The following is a 13,984-nucleotide window of genomic DNA, read 5'->3' on the forward strand; positions in this document are numbered from 1 at the left end:
AGATAAATCTAGCAGTATCCTATTACAATAAACCAATTTGCAGACCAGTGATGAAAAATAGCCAAAGATGGAACATGCACGACCCTTACATTCATTCTGAGGCCTGTCAGTGAGACAGGGGAAAATTTTTCATTATTTTGTCATTTGCCCTTTCTTGTAAAAGATGGGCTGTTAGATACTGATTGCAGGTATGTTTGTATCAAAAGTACCCTGAAAAGAATATTAATAACCTCCATATGCACCCACATACGAGGACAAACTTTTTTACATTTTTGGGCAGCCATAGCAAATGTTGGGAAAAGGAACGGAAAAGGAAGATAATTTGAATGAAGCATAAAGGTGCACTTCAACAGCCATCAGATTTTGAACATGAGGACTGTGTTTGCCAGCCTACATGACTCACATACCAGGATCAATATATCCCATTTCTCCAGCACCTTAGAAAATCAATTAAATGCACCCTCAAAGACTTGAGAAAGGGTCTAAATGATCATCACTACATCCAGAATTATTCAGCTGGGCATTAACCTACACATAGTGACTTCTCCAGTTACTTAGGGTAACATCTAAAAGTCCAGGAGAAAACAATAAAGACAAAAGAGATAAGAAAAAGTAAGGCAATAATGCAAAGTATTATTAAAAAATCTTTCATCTTGGTGAATGAAACAGAAATAAGATTCCTTCAGTTTTGCAATTCAGCGTCAAAATACACATATTCCTAAATTTCATGAGAAAATAGTGGAAGACGAGGAAAATGGAATCATCCATGAAATTATGATAATGTAAAGGCAGATAAGAGGTTAGAGAAAACAAAAACCAAACTAGAAAAAATCTGATAGGATGATGAGCCCATAGGGATGAGGGAGAGCTGGTAACTGGCACAAATGAGATAGAGGAAAATATTTATAAAACCCTGTGTATTGTAGAGTAATATTCAAGTTAATAATAGAATAGCAAAGAAAATAACTACCTCAAAGACCTACCTTTATTTAAAAACAGAGTATAAATAAATTTGCATTATTGGTATTGCAGAAGAGAAAAGTGAAGCTTTTACGAGGTTTTTAATGTGCACATTCATTTATTTATTTAACAAAATCAAACAACGAGGAGTAACTCAAGTCCTCTTTATTAGCAGCTTGGATGGTTCAGATGCCTAAAGTGGAGGGAAACTGGACCAGCTGCTCTCCACAGATTTTATTAATAAATATTGACACAGAGATCCTTGCCAATATGTTTGACAAATAAAGACAAGTGAGTATATCAGCATTATGCACAGCTGGATAAGGATTTGCAGTTTGCTGACTTTCTGTGGAGTACAGTAAGAAGACCTTTTTGCAACACGCAATTTCCAGGGGGGAAAAAAGGCTTTTGGGTTATTTTAGGTTCTGCATGCATGTCTACAAATCCTGCACTGAGAAGAGGATGATGAGCTGCTTTTTATTCAAATGCATGTTGGTATACATATAGATGTAGTAAACAAAAATGTATTCTTGCCTAAAACAGAAAAAAAATCTCTTGACTGAGCAGAATGGGAAGTGTAGTATGTGAATTGCAGAGAATAACATCACTGAGGATTTTAATTTCTGCCATACTTAAACCTTGCAGAATTTATCTTTTGAAGAGTGAAATTATTTTAAGTAGATTTAAGTTAATAAAAAGTACCTGGAAGAATGCCCTCTGTTCCCATCTGAACCACTACAACTCTTACTGAAGTAAAATCTTAGATCTTAGCACATGAGGAACAATGGTTACTTGAATCAGACCAAGATCACGGTTTTTGGGCAAATAGTTGGTAGTTTTTGTGCAACATCCCTGTTCCTGACAGCAATAACATCTGTATTAGATCTTAGCTCTTATTCAACTCCCATTTTAATGCAGGTCTCCTCATCACTCATACTGCCACAGTGGTAGGTCACCTGAATCTGCCTGTAAACCAGGCAGTACCCAACCCCAAAATTTGTTGTTTGAGAATAAATCACATCGTGATTTATTCTCAAACAGCACCTGAGACTGTCCTCCAGCAGCATCCCAGGAAGCCCTCTGTCCTGTAGAATTCCTTGCTGTTAGCCAGCATACAGTTAGTGTGACAGGGTTTTTCAGAAAAGAAGAAAGAACTGTAACCAGTTCAAATTTGAAATCTACATGACTTACCAATAAAAATATTTATACCACAGAACACCAGTAAACCATTCTTGTTAATGTCATGTTAGGTAGTAATCCAAAGAATGTGAAACTCTTCTATGTCTCCAGATAATTAATGTGGCTGATATTTTGAGAATGAATAATACGATGTTTTGGAAAAATGTCTTTCCAACAATAAATAAGGATGTTCTTTCCTAACTTTCCCATGCATGAGAAAGAGGAATGGACACCATTAATTTGGTTTACTATTCCTGACTGATACCCCATACCCCTACCAGTGAAACAACAAAAGTATAATCTATTGGCTTAATGAATTGTTAGTGAAAATTACGACTTTATTTTATTTTTTGTAATAATTTATTCTTTGACACAGATGTTCATTATCTACTTCTGACAAGTGATGGTTAGAAGAACAATAATACTTTTTATGATCTGACCTTTCACTGTGAATATTCCAGCCATGAGAATTTTAGTCAGAGGTAGCAAGTACTTTTGACAAATTCAGTGTATCCACATAAAACGTTCTAAATTCTGTTAAAATGACATCTGACATTACCAAAACGGGCTGCTTTCCTTGAAACAGTTGTGCAGCCCAGGTTCTTTGAGAGCAGAGCTCTGCCACTGCACATCCCTCATTCAATGTCTGTCTGCAGGAGCCTGGAGGCTCTCTGCTCTGCATGTGGTGCACAAAACCCCCGTCAAGCTGAAGGGTGAGGGGTGTCTGCTCATTTAGAGCAGAGGAACACGATCTGGTGCAATAGGATCACCACACTGAGATGCCAGAGCTGCATCCAGATTTGGTGCTTGGCTGTGGAAGCAGCACCCTGGTGATCACAGGGGTGAGGCAGCAGTGCCCGGAGCACAGCACTGCACAGACTCAGTGAGCAGCAGCCCCTCGCAGGCTGGGCGTGCAGTGCTGTGATCCACCAAAGCCCACGCTGGAAGCAGGGCATGGAGAGCAAAGCTGAAGCAGAGAACTGCTGGAAAACCTAACCCAGTACCCTGTCCTTCCTGTTTCAAAGGAGAATCCCAGATTTAATGTGTCACAAACGTTTTATCAAGAAAGTTGGCAGGTAGTGCAGGATTTTATAAAGACAGTATTATTATCTCTCTGGAGCTAGGCTGTCCAAAGTTGCTCTGTGGGTCATTAATTCAGTGGGAGAACTCAGAAAATGCAGAAATATGATCAGACCGGTACTGAGAATTTACAGAAATTTCACTGAGTTTTTTAAAGCAAAGCTTTACATCCATGAGTTCATTCACAGTCAAGGGTATTAAGAAAAATTAAGGCCTTTGCAGTGAGGCCTTTCCTGAAGCTGTCACAGACCCTCCTGGACCGAGGTCTTGCTCCCAGTTGCACAAAGATGCTCTGGCTGCTGCACTGGCCCACCCAAAGTTTCTATATGCTTCAACCACACTTTCAAGTTGAAGTTTAATGTCAACTTGAAATGAAAACACAGATTTGACAAAAAACAGATTAGGTCACTGTACCAAGTGAAGCCAGTTAAGCTTTCTACCAGGTATTTTCTACAAATTCTGGAGCCTGTTTTCTGTTACACACATAAGCACAGAAACTTCACAACTCTGTCTGGAGAACATTTAGTTCTTTTATGAGATTCTGGTTTTCCATTTAGTCAATCCAGCTTCATCTATCCTTTTTTACTGCTGTAGTCTGAGACATTGCAAATACCTGAGAAGATGGGGCTAGCAAAGGCAGTCTCATCTTTAGCAATAGAATAGCTATAAGTTTCTGTAATTTTATTTTTCTTTTCCAATGAATAAATGTGCGTGATTCTTTGCTTTTCAGTGAGGATTTCTTTCGCCTTTCATTTTAGAAATGTTCCCTTACTTCATTTTAAATCATATTCACAGCCCTGAAATCTTCAGTTAAAATAGTTGTGCTCATCTGAAGCATTCTCTTTGATCAATGGCAATGATGAAATTATAGAAAACCCTTTGTAAATTGTCATTGCATGTGAAATCATTATTTCTACAATATTAATGCAGAGCAGCAGATCCCCGCGCTTCCATCCCCTGCTCAGCAATATTGTTCCTAAGATAAAAGGTGTGAATCATTTGTTTTACTATTCTTTTGAGTTACATTAAAAGGAGGTAATAAAAAAATAAATGTCATTTTCATGATCTTGTTCTACATTCCAAGAAAGAAACCTAGAAAATTGCTCAGCCTAGGCTATATACAAATAAATAATATACACAGGATATATGAGAAACACCAGAAACAAGCCAGAGCTGCATTATCTCAGAACATTTTTATTAACATAATGTACAAACACTGCTCTTTCCCATCATGATCTCACATCATTCCAGTATTATAAAGCAACACATAAAAATGTCTATCAGAAAGAAACATTGGGGTAAATAAAACCTTTTCGGAATGACATCCTACCTACTCTACCAACCTTCTTTCTCCAGGTTTGGTGTGCTATGTGTGGCATGTAAGCAGAGGAATCTCTTTTTTCACTGCTATTCTGGGAGGGGTGTCAGGAGGTGATAAATCTGTGCAGGCTCAGAGCAGGAGGCAGATCTCTGGTACACATCAAGGTAGGGAGAGGCTGCACAGCTGGTTCTGGGAGTCAGCAGCTTCCTCCTCCAGACAGCGCCACATCTCTGTGACACTGCAGCTCCTGCTGCTTGGAGTGGGTCAACAAGGAGAGAAAAGACATCACCCATTTTTCTGATGGTGTCTTTTTATCATCCCTCAGGGTTGCTATGCTTTCCCTCAGGAATGTGCACAGACAGAAGGGATAATTAGCACCATCTGGATGCCACCTTAGCCCATCCTTGCTCTGTGCTGAGGAAGGCACCCCTTGCAACAAAACCCACTGCATGTGAAAGGACTCCAAGGTTTGAGCATGATAACTACAAGTGACATCTGGGTGAAGACTTTGGTTACATGGGCACAACAAGGGTCAACAGATACTGACATCACCTCTGCTCAAAATGAAGTAATTGCTTGGTCCAATTATTGCTGAGGCTTAGAATAAAGACTTTTCATGATGCATTAAATCAATTTCATCCATTATATGCATTCACAGGTGGGTATAAAAACAAAATTAGTTAACCAAACATCAGAAGGACTCAGTTTTTCCCCAAGAGAAATAGTCATCACTCATACAAATGTTACAGTCAAGTTTCAAAAGTGGTTTCAAAAATGGTCTTGAGCTATGAACAAGCTGTTTCCATTAAAATTTCCAAGCAGATGATAAAGTTAAGCAAAACCGTGGCACATATAACACAATATAAAGCTGTGGCACTGCAGAAGAAACATTTATAAAATGTTTTCTGAAATATTTTATATGGGCTGATGTTACACTAAGGGTTAAACAAATCCTTAAGATTTCACCATAGAAAAGTTTATGGGGTCATCTGTCTGAGAAGCTGTGCAAGAGCAAATAATGGTCACCAACTGGGAAACAGAGGCAGATAATTAAGGAAAATAATTCCTTCAGTTTTATGTCATCATTCATTAGAAATTAAGTCTACTTAAGATGACTAAACCAGAAAATAATTTTCAGCAGTAGAATGTCCTGTAAATTGTTATGATACTATAGCCTGGTTTTGAGTAGTTTTGAGCTGAATTTTTTTCTTGTGCAAGAAATCCCCAAACCTTTCAATAGAGAATATGGAGGAGAGGGCTGTTCAGCCAAATATGGTGAACAAACACTAAGAGAAGCTTATGTAATGTGGAAAAGAAGGTGTAACTACCAGGTCAGCAAGAAGATAAGATAAAGATTACACACACACACACACACACACACACATATATATATAAACACTATATATATCTTTATATATATATGCCTTTATATTGTTTAGCCAAACACTCAACATACAAGGAATTGATCTAGCAAGCATCTAATACAGATCCAGTTTTGATTCCAGTTCAGCGAAACATCAAATTAATTCTTATATTTAAACACATGATTTAATACTTTGCTGGGACTCATATTTTGTCCTGCCACATCTAGTCTTGCAAATGTGATGACGCCTATGCCACATCTTTTCCAAACTAAGCCAAAGATAGGTTTGAAATATGCAGTTTTGGTTTTATGTTTAGTAGCCACAGAGGTAGGTTTGTAGTCCGTTCTCTGTTTGGATGTAAGTATTATCAATAGGCAGAAAAAAAAGAAGGGAGGATGAAGATATTTTGCAAGAGGAATCATTAAGACACGTGACTATTTTTGGAAACAGACATTTATAATGTCACTCTGTTCCTTTCAGCCCTGAAGCAGAGATAATTCTTGAAATTTGCTGGGTCTAAGTATACCTATTTATTATACTACTCTATACTTCATCAAAAATCATGATAGGAAAGGTTTCCAATGTTTGTTGCCAATTGTCTCATATAAAACATCTGGTTAGTTCTGTTTGTAATAAACAAAAGTCTCCATCTTCAAATAACCCTGGTTTGTTTTGTTGCTTTTGCCTTGTACGTACCCTGAGCAGTTTCTGAAAGTAAAACCATAAAACCTCCCATGTCATCTCCTTAATTTCTGTATCACCTACCTAGTTTTCACAGCAAGATTTCTGTTATAATCAAATCACTTTCAAACTAACCAAATAAACCAAACTAACCTTGCAGCTAACCTTTACCTCTGGTCTAGTCCTCTGTTAGGAAACAGGATGCAGTGGTGTTCTTTTGGTTTACAGACATGCACAGTTAGGTCTTCTGAGACTTTCTGAAACAACTATTTGCATTAAAATACAGTAAAATTAAAAATGGCAGAACTGGGACTAATACTGATAACATCATTTGGACCAGCTGTGCCACAGTGTGCTACCCAAAGGAATCAAGGATTCATTACTTTTAAACAAATTATTGAAGCTCAGTACATCCAGAAGTTATAAAAGAAATTAGAGTACTTGCTGTATATAAAGACTGCTGTAACCTTTATTTGACTGCAGCCAGTACATTTTGATGACTACATTCTGATTGCTTCTGAGTTTGAACAGAATCAACAGGAAAGGACTGTTGCCTGTAATGCTCTGAAGAACTCTTCTGAGGAGGGAAGAAATAACAAATAATTAAGAACTTTGAAATTTCAGCAGCCACAAGCAAAAGTACATGCTAGGGGGTAATTTTGCCATAAAACAATCTGCCTGGAGTTGCTGCCAGTTTAACAGCTGTGACTGAGCATCTCTGCAGCAGACATGCTTTGCATGGGGCACTGAATTCAACACCTGCATGTCTGCAGGGTCATCCAGCCTCTGCAGCACAGGGAGCAGAGCCCAGTGCCCAGCAAAGCATGCACTGGAGCAAGGCTACTGTCTTCTGCTAAAAACAAGGAACAGCTGTGGTGAAACCCCTTGCAACATCAGTGAAGAAGACACAGCGTTCCAGAAAGAGAGAACCAACCAAACGGAGTTAGAGCAGTGAGAATTTGGTCCTTTACTCATCATGAGGGAGAGCTTTCCGCCCCTCTTTCCTCACTTGGTTTGTTTTAATGTCTGTCATCACAACTGCAGAGTGAAGGCTCAACCTTTTAATAGCAGTCATTACCTAGGAGTTCTCTCTTCCTCACACAGGATTTCAAAATGGGGCTATGTAAGGCCTGGCAAAGCCTGGGTCCCTACACGAGTGAAAAATATTCAGAAAACATTCTGAAAAATTAAAATCCAATTACTTTCTCAGTATCTGAAGGCTTCTTTATTGTAGAGCTGCAGTGTATGACTCAGTAACACAAGCAGATAAGAGGGATCAATCATCACTGTAACCCAAGTGTTGAGGCAAGGAATTCGAAGCATCTTCCTGAGTCACACAGATGAGGACCAATCCTACTTTATTCTCAAAGTGCCATCAAGGGCTGCAGCTCCCTAAAGAGTACAAAGCAAGGTGACGTCAGAAAAGCCTGATGACTGCAACTCCTTAAACTCTGCTATTGTCTCAACAAATCTTTTGCTTTAATAAAAAATGTTGAATTTCACATTCAGTAGTGTAAGAGTCAGCTCGAATACTGAATAAAAGTCAGACTTGTTGACGTGGTCATACTTCTAAATAGATGTTGGGATGTGTGTGTCTTGGAGAAAAAAAAAACAGGGCACATATCTCTGGAAGGGGTCCATGCCTTAGCAGAAATTTGTATGACACCTTTAGAGTTTGGCCAGAAATTATAAGAATTCAAAATCAGTTAAAAGGTAAGTGTGTCAATACTCTTTCCAATCCAAATTTTTCCTGATCAAAAGATAAAAATAATTTTTAAGTACGAACTGGAAAGTGTTCATTTTGATCACAGGGGTTTGCATGGCTTACCCTTTTTTCCAGCAGATAATTTATTTTATAAGTATATCCTTTAGAAAACCAGTAACATCATTATGATGTGGTTCATCTTGCAGACTGACAGCTATAATGGACTCAGACATCATATTAGAAGGAATACACTTGTGAACTCCTAGCTATAAGTAATTTCTATGTATTTTCAAATTCTATTAGAGCAATGAAAAGGTTACTCTGTTTAGTCTGAAAATATTGCACTCAAAGGAGAAATTTAAGCAGGAAGAATAAAACCACCGGAGTACAAAGTGTTCTTTGCACAAAGTATTCTAAACAAAGTATTCTTAAAAGCAGGTGATATATTATTTTATGGTGAGCAGAACAGTATGCAATACTAATGTGTCTTTATGAGTAAGTTTGTAGGGCAAAAATATCAATCAGACTGTGCAGCATGAAGTAAACACTGAGCAAAATGACTACAGGGACTTCTGCATTAATTTGGTAAAGTAGGAAACTTCTGTTAAGTTCCTCTCAAAAAGCAGCAGGAAAAGTGCCATTAAGCACCTGCTTTCTGTGTTGATCCCGAATGACGTGCAGAGGGCCAAAGCAGATACTTTAGTGCATCATATGCCAGGCAGTGGGAGAGCCTGTGTGAGCCTGCAGAGCAGCAGTTCCCCTGGCCAAACACTTTCCTCTCCCGTCAGGCTGCAAAAGAAGGGCAGGTGAAGCAGGTGAGACATCTGCTGACACAGACACAGTGACATATAAAGCAAGATTAGCAGGTGTCTAAAGAAACCTCAGAGAAAATGGGTAAAAAATTATTATTCTTCCTTCTATGGGAAGAACTTCCCTGCACAGATCAACTGTGAATGAACCAGCTGGCAGGCAGCAAACAGATCATCACATTTGCTTCTCTCCAGGCCCTGGGCAGAGATCAGACACGCTCAGGGAGCAAATGAAAAGCAGTTTTATTCCACAGACTCTCAGTGGCACAGTCATACGAGAGATTTTGTTGGTAAACCAAGTTTCTTCACATTCAGTCATTGAGGCAGTGATGGCCAAACTCTGGTGAAGATAGCTACTGGACTGTTGTAACATTTTGCTACCTGTATATTCCTACATCCAATATTATTTTAAGATAAACAATTCTTGTTTTTAATTACCTAGATAGATTTCACTACTGATTTTGATATGTTGAATACATTTCAATGTTTTTATATACCTACTCAGTAATAAGAATGGGCTTTGAACCCATTCAAAGAATTGATCAGAATTAATTTTTAGAATAGCTAATTAAACTAAACCAAATCATTCTGGGAGAATGTTCTTTGAATATGAAATAAGGTAAACTGAATTAATTTGGCTTTTGCGTTGGAAATAGAATGTAGTAATTTCATTTCTCTATAGCATACATACATAGCGCAGTCAGATCCACTAAAAATTCTCACTCTTACTTAGAATAGGAAAATTTTCCTAGTTTGCCACTCAGTGCTAGGTCCAGAAAACCTACTCCCTGTGCCAATTGCCTACTCCAATCAATCACCAAAAAACTGTGTAGTAGTGAGCAGTCAACACACAGGCAGTTTGCTGATATACCACCTCCTCTCTTTAAAAGGCAGTAAGTAGTACTAAAAAGTAAAAAGTTCTCTTTCCATTCACTGATTTGTCTAAAAAATATGGAAAGAGTCATATTGAGCAGCAAGATTATTGTATCTTGCAGTACTGAGCAATGGTAGGCATTTAAAAGAGTATATTCTCTCTTCCCTGAAATATATACCCTTTATTCTGACCTTTAAACTGAAGTAAATGGGAATATTTATTAGAGACTGTAATTTACATCTTTTCAGGGTATCACAAGAGTGCTGTCTGCATCCTTATTTGTGATTAGGCAGAGTTTCATCATCCCTCTTTTTCCTGGTTGTGGTGATAGGGGCAGGTGCAGACAGTCACATTCAGAGCCCTTAGTCCTGTGGTCAGTGAGGTAACTAATTTCTTTTGTAGTGGCTCAGGTGCTTTTCCTGAGCCTTTGATACTGAATGCAAATTGAATCCTTCAGAAACTGCCTTTCTCTGCTGTAGAGGCTTAGATTTTGAGTGACTACACAAGTCAGCAAATACTGTCTACACACAGTTATTCTGTAAGATAACTCAAACTTTAAGCCTTACTTATTTTGATAAGCACTAGCCCACTAATTCCATTCAATTTAACTACTTAGATTACTTAAATTTAAAACCATGACTAATTATTGCTATCTACGTGTCAGCCATTATGGCTGTTTCCTTGTCTAATGATAGAGAGAAACCTTACCTCACCCCACACTGTACTTAGAAATTCATACTTGTGAGTACTAATAGTTGAAAAATTGAAACTGAATATCCAACTGAATTTTTGTTAAGCTGGGCCAAGCTATTTGTAGTGAATACAAATAATGAGGTTGGTGCTTTCCCTTTTCTTATTGATTTATTAAATAAGTGGGCCCTTATAAGAAGATAAGCTATCATCTTTTGAATGTCAGAAATAAAAGCAGTAAATAGTCAAATGACATCCTGTCTCTCCTCATCAATTCTCTGACTCACCTGCATCTATGCTCAGATCAAATAGAACTCCAATTTGTATTCTAAATTTTGTATCCAGTGGGACTGTGCTCACAGAATGGCCACTTGACCTTTCCACTGTGAATGTCAGAGCAAACCATATCTCTTAAAGGTAAAAACATCCAGGAGCTCTGCTAGACCACTGAGCATTCATAGTAGTACACATAAACCTCAGACTGTTTCTGAGGTTTAATAAGCCTTAGAGACTTATTTAAAATACCATGGCAGAAACAAACCATTATGGACTTTAGAAGGCTCTTATGAATGTATGGGATCTCAACTAATTTTTTTTAAATTTTTGTTTGTTTGTTTGTTATTTATTCTTAGTGTTTAGAGTCTAAGGTTAATTATAGCAACCCTTTCCGCAATATGGAGACTGAACAAAATCAAAAGGTCCTCCCAGTGGTGATGATGCCTGCAGGCAGGGATATCCAAATCTTCACCCCTGCCTAGATGTAATAGTGAATAAATCTAGTGGAAAGGTGCTCATTCTCTTGGGGCACAGTTTAACAAGTTCTTCATAACAACAAATTCATCCAAACCTTCGTCTGCCAGATCCCAACTTGTGCTGCTCTTCAGAACCAGCCACGAAGGGCACTGTGCTCACTGTGGGGAGCAGGCTGTCAGTGTTCACGTCATGCTTTAACTGGAAGCTGCTCTAAGCCCAGCTAAAGAGCTTTGGGGTAGTATTCAATTGATTTCATATATCAATTAATGTGTCCTTTTAAATGTTCAGATGCAATTTGCTTCCTTTGTCCTCAGTTTTCCAGAGCTGCAGAAAATGTTTGGAGCTGGCTTTAAAGTCCCAACAACAAATGAGTGGTAGAGGATTTTGCACATCTTGTGGCCTTTCCTGAAATTTCCACGGTTCTTGATAAGCTCAGAAATTTTCAGCACCTCTTTGTTCAAACCAGAGCTGGCCTCTCTGGTTTTTTCTTTGGCAGTGCTTAACACTGTGAAGATGGGGGTAGCTGGGAGAGTTGCTGTCAGATTGCAGACAATGCAGAACAATTATTAATGGTGCTGTTGGAGTAATTGTCGACATTTCAGCCTCATGGATTGATCTAAATTACCATCTGACCTATGTAATAGTCTACAGTACCTAGCAGAAGTGAAGAAGGATTTCTAGCAAATTGCCTGACTTCTGACAGTGTGCTGTACTCCACTAAAGCATCTTAGAGCAGCTTGTCCTCATAGCTGTAGCTGAAATAAAAATTATCCTCTTTTTATTCTTTATTTTTCTCTCAAGAAGCCCTCAAGTCATACATTTTTTGGGATGTATCAAACATACATTACCAGCTACTCAAATTTATTTCACTTGTGAAAATATGTGAAAATATATATCTAAAATTTCAAGGCTTCTATTTCCTTATATATTTTCCCTTTTTCAGGTGAAGGATTACACCTTAATACCTTTGAAGAGTCTCTGCAATTAGGAGACAAGTCCTTCTCCTAGAAATAGCAAGTCACGAGCACAAGGAAGGTGGGTACTTCATAATTTCAACATAGGTTTCAGCTAATGCACTCTGATAAATCTTTCAATCTAACAAAATGAGGGCATAGAGAGGGTCAGAAAAAGACAAATGGTCTACAATATCCCTTACTGACTCTTATTTTACTTATGTTGGGGCCATTTCCAATGCTGGGAGCATTAAGTTTGCAGCAATTTCTTGCAGGAACTAGGAAACAGTACAACACTTTAATATCTTGACAAAATTGAAGACAGAAACCCTGACTCCTCTAAAGCATTTTCTCAAAAGGGAGGTATATATAGCCACAGTTTGATTACAGCCTCTGCAGATTTCTCAACCAGATTTTTTTTTCAACCACCAGACTGGTTAGAGAGAGTATATTCTGTCTTCTATTTTGTTCTGTTGTTCTTGTTTTACCCATCTTTATTTTACTTCACTTTTACATCAAATGGTTTGTATCTCCAGTTGGAGTTGCTGATCCTTTACTCATGAGGAGGATGTTAGACTGATCTTCCCAGAGATGTCATCACAATCTATAAGTAAGGGAATTCCAGATACAGCAGTGTCTGTCGTGCAGCTGGCAGTAAAAGGAGCTTAACCAATGGCTTTGTTGCATTCCCTGCCCCAGGCTGGACCTTCCAGGGCTTCACACTCTCCTTCAGCTGACTCCCAAAGGTTGAGTGCCAGTGCAGAAAGATGAGGCCACAGCTCCTGGCCTCAGGCATGATCTTCCCAAGCCTTTGTGGTTGCTTTACTCCCTCTTAGAGAAACAGAGCTGCCTATCCTAGAGCTGGTTTTACCCTGCTGGGTTGGTATGCACCCACTAACCCAGCTGGTTCCATCCTCACCTGAGGAAATCTAGTGGAGAAAGGAAAGCTGAATAGTCAGGCTCTGGAGAATCTAGAGCACCTGAACCTCCAACATGTGATGGAGGCACAGAAACTCTTTTCTTCTGCCTTAAGATTTCATCAGCCTGGCTTGGTCCCTAGAGCTTTTATGGTCTTTGCCAGCACAAAGTCCTCATGGAAAAGAAGAAGAGACGTGTGGGGAAAACGTATATTTTAAAAAATGTCCCACAGTTTCAGGATTTGGGCTAGCATTAAACAAAATATTGGACTAAATATTAATCTAAATATTATTAATGCAGTTTGGCATTCTCCTCAGAAAGCCTATGTATCAGCAGAGGTAGGTAAGTGTGATAGCCACAGTGGCTCCAGGAGGCAACAGCTGGCAAATTCTGACAACAGCTCACAATGACCAGCAGGTCACTTTCTCCAGGCAACCACTGACAGAACCAGAGGACACAGTCTCAAGCTTCACCAAGGGAAATAGAGGCTGGATATTAGGAAAAGGTTTTTTACAGAAAGGGTGATAAAGTACTGGAATGGTCTGCCCAGGGAGGTGGTGGAGTCACCATCCCTGGATGTGTTTAAACAAAGACTGGATGTGGCACTTGGTGCCATGGTTTAGTTGAGGTGTTAGGGCTGGGTTGGACTCGATTGGAGGCCTCTTCCAACCTTGTGATTCTGTGTGATTTTCGTATC

This window comes from Passer montanus, unplaced genomic scaffold, assembly GCF_014805655.1.
Source record: "Passer montanus isolate IOZ18808 unplaced genomic scaffold, ASM1480565v1 scaffold17, whole genome shotgun sequence".
Taxonomy (NCBI): Eukaryota; Metazoa; Chordata; class Aves; order Passeriformes; family Passeridae; genus Passer; species Passer montanus.